Source organism: Hermetia illucens, chromosome 6, assembly GCF_905115235.1.
Source record: "Hermetia illucens chromosome 6, iHerIll2.2.curated.20191125, whole genome shotgun sequence".
Lineage (NCBI taxonomy): Eukaryota > Metazoa > Arthropoda > Insecta > Diptera > Stratiomyidae > Hermetia > Hermetia illucens.
The window spans coordinates 13,048,160-13,054,159 of NC_051854.1; positions in this window are offsets into that span (position 1 = coordinate 13,048,160).

Genomic DNA, 6,000 nt, shown 5'->3' on the forward strand with positions numbered 1-6,000 from the left:
GGGTGATTCTTTCCCATGGAAGGTTGGCATTTATTATTTCGCCGCTCCATGGAGACCAATTAGCACAGTGATGTGCCTTTATGATGTCTAAGACATTATCGCTGTGAGAAAACCAAGGGAGCAAAGTCCAGCCCGCTCAAAATTTCAGAGCCGGCTCAGCAACAAAGGAAAGCATGTCAACACCTTTCAACTAGTTTTGAAGTCCTCAAAGAACTATTCACACCTAATTTCCGTAGCTTGGCTCTAGCCAGAACTACGCAATCGTAAAGGAAGTGCCTGAGGGTTTGTCTTTCCTCTCCGCAACTTCAGCAAGTTGAATTGTATGGTGGATGGGTGTCTGGCGCATGATCGCCTACAAGCCAGTACCCTATGCAAACCGAAGTAATCTTGTACGCGTTTGCATGCGTCTGGCCCTAAATCGCTATAGACGGGCCGAATCCTTCTTGATTTTGCGGGGGTGGTGAGCCCTCGTCATCTGAAGCCAGCGGCAGGTGCCAGTGGGACGCAGACTGTGCTCACCGAGAGACTGCCAAAAGCAAAGCCTCACCGGGCCAGTTCACCAGCCCGCTCATTCTCCTCTTTGTTCCTACGACCGGAAGAGGAGGTTGACTTCGAGTCCTCCAGATTGTTCAGCACGTTCATGCACTGCCCCACCGAGTACCAAGCCTTAACAGCCTCTTGGCTATCATTAAGAATAGCTATGATCATGAGGTTCGCATTCTGTCGCAGTCATCGGTATGTTTACAGCATCACGAGTACTTCCTCCTGGAATACAGTGGCGACTTGGCTACACTGTGTGTATCCGAGAAAACCCCGGCTCCGATTCCAGAGACCATCTTTGATCTCTCAGTAAAAAATATTGTGTCGCAGCCTTGCAAGACGTCGCCGGTTCTTTATTCTGCCCCGAGAGGAAAGTCTGCAACAAAGTTCCTCTTCAAGTTCGGCTTGGGTGTGACGTAGTTCATTGGGAACATTCAGAGTTCCCGAGATATATCGTCGAGGATGTTACTATCGTCTTAGATTTCGGTGTCCAACATTCGAACTCATGTAGTCTAACATCATGACACGGTACGGCGTATTTAATGTGGAGAACCAGAGGAGGAGGTTCTTATCGGACACCTGCCCGGCAGGACCCAAACCTCCAATACCACACGCACACGCGATATTTTGAATCCTGTTAAGCTTGTTTTCGTCATACTTTTTGCTTAGCACCTGCCACCACACAATAGAAGCATACGTTAGGATGTACCGGATCAGCACTGCTTCCAAGGCCCAAGACTACATTGCCTTATAAAGGTCTCTTTGCCATCTGGAAGTCTATACCGGCCTTAGGATCTGTGATCACATCCAGATACTTTAGATTCGAGAAAAGAGCCAATCTTTGTTCATTTGGCCGTGGGAGGTGAAATTCGGGTACCCTTATCTGGATAGGGAATAAAATCTTTTCCGTTTTAAATGGATTTATACCAAGTCCACATCGTGGAGCGCACAGACATACCTTTCCCAAAGTGCCCTCAATGGTTTTATTCAAACATCCCTGACACCAATATCACCAAGTCGTCTGATTTGCCACCACCCTTGTCTCGCTCCTGTCCAATATGCATAGAATTTCATCCATCACTATCAACCAGAGGACCGCAGAGATGGTGCCAGCTTGAGGCATTCCTCTGCTTACAGCTCTAGCCAGGGGCTACCTAGCAGATCACATTGGATTATCCTCATTCTTAGAGTGGATACTATCCAATGCATAAGACACCCCTCCCATCCTATTCTGGAAATAGCTTCTTTGACGGCTTTAGTGCTAACGTTATTTAATGCGCTTATAATGTAGCCGCCGCTTAACTGTGCTAATTATCTCGTAAAGAGCGTGTTCTGAGATAGATATGCTAAGATTTGGACAAGGGCATCCTCTCAATTATCATTATCAACGGCGTAACAATCGGTATTCGGTCTAGGCCTGCCTTAGTAAGGAAATCCAGACACTTCGGTTTTGGGCCGTGGTCCACCACTTCGATATCTCTCAAAGCTGTCTGGCGTCCTGGCCTACGCCATCATTCCGTCTCAGGCAGTGTCTACCTCGTCTTCTTTTTCTTCCATAGATATTGGCCTTATAAACTTTCCGGGCTGGATCATCCCCATCCATACGGATTAGGTGACCTGCCCACCGCAACCTGTTGAGACGGATTTTATTCACAATCAGACGTTCGGGATATCGCTCATAGATTCCGTCGTTATGTAGGCTATGTAATCGTCCATCCTCATGTAGGGGACCGATCTGAATGAAAGCAGCTTGTACGTCTCGGGTAGTCCTTCCCATGATGTCGATATCATCAGTATAAGCCAGTAGTTGGGTGGACTTAAAGAGGATCGTACCCCCCGCATTTAACTCAGGATCACGGATCACTTTCTCCAGGGACAGGTTGAAGATAACGCATGATAGGGCATCCCCTTGTCGTATACCGTTGTCAATGTTGAATGGTCTCGAAAGTGATCCTGCTGCTTTTACCTGGCCTTGTACATTGGTCAGAGTCAGCCTAGTCAGTCTTATCAGGTTCGTTGGGATGCCGAATTCTCTTATGGCCGTGTACAGTTTTATCCTGGCTATGCTATCATAGGCAGCTTTAAAGTCGATGAAAAGATGGTGCAACTGATGTCCATATTGCAACAGTTTTCCCATCGCTTACCGCAGAGAGAAAATCTGATCTGTTGCTAATTTGCCTGAAGTGATGCCTCTTTGTTATGGGCCAATGATGTTCATGGCGTATCGAGCTATCCGACGCAGCAAGATAGCGGGGAATATCTTACAGATGGTACTCAACAACGTGATACCTCTATCATTGCTGCACTGCATGATATCTCCCTTTTTATGTATTGGACAGATAATGGCAGTCGTCAGGCATTGATTCGCTGCCCCGCACTTTGAGCATAAGTTGAAGAACTGCTTGGTGTAATTGACCGCCTCCATAGTTGGCTGTAATTGCATCGGCTCCTGGCAACTTATGATTTTTAAGTCGATGAATTGCACCGACTGTTTCTTCTATACTTGGTGGTGGCAGTATTTGTTCATCGTCTTCAGTTGTAGTCAGAGGGGATTCCAGGTTTTGTTGTTATTCAAGCCCGAGCCCCAATGGCAACCATATAGTAATCCAAGTCTATATTGGCCCCCTTATATGTTTTGACATTCATCAAGATTGAGAGGTGACGGCGTTCAATCAACATGTGGTCAATTTGGTTAAAAGCAGTCTCGTCTGAAGAGGCCCACGTCTGTTTGTGAACCACTTTCCGCGCAAAGCAGGTACTTCCAACAACCATTTCGTGTGGCACTGCTAACTGAACAATCCGCAGTGCGTTATGATTTGTATTTTGATGAATACGGGCTTCGTCCCTACTTGGGTGTTAAAATCCTCAAGTATGATTTTGATATCGTACCTGGGATAGGCTTCGAAGGTTTGTAGTCTCCTCTTTAGGGGCGTGAATGTTAATGAGGCTTATATTTCTAAATTTTCCCCGCAAGCGCAGAATGCATAGTCGTTCGCCTATGTTTTCAAAGCCCTGCTGTTATCAGGTTTCATTTTTTGGCTAACTAAGAAACCTATTCCGAGCACATAATTTACTGGACGACCACTATAATATATGGTGTAGAGGCTCTTCTCCAGGAAACCGGTCCCTGTCCAACGGTATTACATCAGCCCTACATTGGGGCAGGGTGTCGACTCCATTCGGTCTTTACTGGGAGCACACGTTCCATGAGAAAATGCGCAAATCGTTATTCCGTTGTCGTTGCCGGGTTCGTCGTTGTAAAGTCCATCCTGTCCGAGGCTTCTTCTGTGGCTTTGTAACATTGGTTTTCCGTGTAGGGTTTTTAGCCCTGCCCAACCCGCAGCCTGGAGGACTAGTTGGTACAATTTGTCCCGAGTCGCGGGAGAATCGTCTTCACCCTTCTCCGTCTGCAGCTATTTGTTTAGAAAGAACTTCCAGCGGTCACCACATGGAGGTGGAGATAGGGTTTGGAAGTAGAGCTATTGGTGTTCGTTCAGCAGGCGTTTCCCCGGTTTTATGCTCCATCGTGGGTACCAATTCACGTTTCGCCATGGGACCTATACTACCCTTTGACCATAGTGTGTATGCAGACAGTAAATCAGATGTTCCATACAATTGCTGATCAGTGCCAGCTTTGTAAAAGGGAAAACGCCCACTTTCAGGCAAGTATTGAATGCGTTCAACAGTTGTGAGGCCGATGGTGAAACACCAGTTTGTGTATTTCTGCCGAGACTCCATCATGTTCTGACACCGTCTTACTCCTCAGAGAGGACTACATCTTCCAGCTTTTTCATTGCGAAAAATGACCACCAACCGATGCAGGGTGCGCGTGGAATAATGGGTTGATGATGATGAGGTCCCTTTGTTCGGCATTAAATGAACATAGTTTACTCAGAGCCCTGATTTCAGATGATCGGTTTATAGCCAAGTTCCCATGGATTCCCATCCACCTTGTCGATTAGGTCCTGCCAAAAACGAACTTTGCTTAAATTTATCGTTATGTAGAATCTCATTCTAGCTAATCTTTTTTGCGCTACCTTTTCGGGTCGCTTCGGCGCTGTGCCAAAACCCGCTGGCCTGGGTGGACCTTCGGGGTATGGAATGCGGGGTTTCCATACCCCAGAGGGGTGCTGTTGTGATCAAGTTTCGATAACAATTAATTAAAAGACTTTACGACAGTGTCAGTTGCAGCTCCTCTAAACGCTGAAGTACATTACAGCGCTGGTCTGTTCGTCCGAAAAGCTTCGGCGAATCTCACAATATTCACCTTCGCGACTCCCACGTACAGACAGAACACTGGATCGGCGTTCACTCGAAGAGAATGTCAACTAATTCGAATGCGATCATTTGATTCCGACGTGAAAACCACGTACAGAATGCTCCCTTCTTAACTTGGGCGCTAAAGCATTGGTATGGTAATCTCCAGGAGCCGTTTCTCTCCAAAGCCTGGATAAAGCATGACCTGTTCAAGTGCCTTGGCATTAAAGTCTCACTTACCACCCCTCCATGCCTAAGGCGACGTCCTCCAGACCATCAAGTCTACCACGAAAGTCTGCTATCTTCTGATTCAATGTTAGAAATACGCTAGAAAACGTTATCCTTGAACCCCGAATCCAGACAAAGCTATATCCTTAGCCTTTGGATTGAGTCTAGAGTTGAGCGTCGTCCCTAACCCGAATAGCTGATGAGTCGAGATGTCGTGAAGTTGGGTCTTGTTCTGGTACTACACGTTGATTAGAACTAAGTCAGCTTTTACCTCCGCAGCGGATTGCGCAAGCAACTCGTAAGCGGTTGCACTTCCGATGTATGTCTGTAAGATGCGGATTATCCGTGCCCTTTCTATGATAGTTTCACCCTCAAAATTGGATATCATTGCGAGACTGCAATATGTGTAAGGCTCTTATCAGCTCCGTCAGGTTAGAACAAAGGCTATCGTAGGGAAGGTTGCGGTTCAAACTACCAGTACCTACCAGTAGGATTTGTATTGTGATTTGGCGTCGGATACCAGCCGACTAAGCTGTGAATGAGTACCTGAGTCAAATCAGGGTAATAATCGCGGGTGAGCGCGATGGTGACCACATTGCCTCGTACAGTGCAACATATTGCTGTTCTGGGTGTGCAGCAAGACAGTCGCTACTTGACTAAGGAGTGAACAGAAAACACTCGCTCTTTGATCCCGGCGGAAACCACCCTTATGCATCCCCTTTTCGCCAGATCTGGGCTCGTTCTACGCTTAGTTGATACCCAACTGTAAGTCACCCATTAAGGATTGCAGTCGACTTTTGGAGGGAATCTCTCCTGGATATTGAGTCCAAACAGGACCATCATTTAAGCATCATTTTGTAACGCTGCCTCCAATACATGTATCACCTGGATTTGCAGGCTAGTTTTCTTCAGTCTCGAGCATGTCCCTAACTATATTTTTAGATCACATCTGCTTTGCGCTAACAACTAGACCAT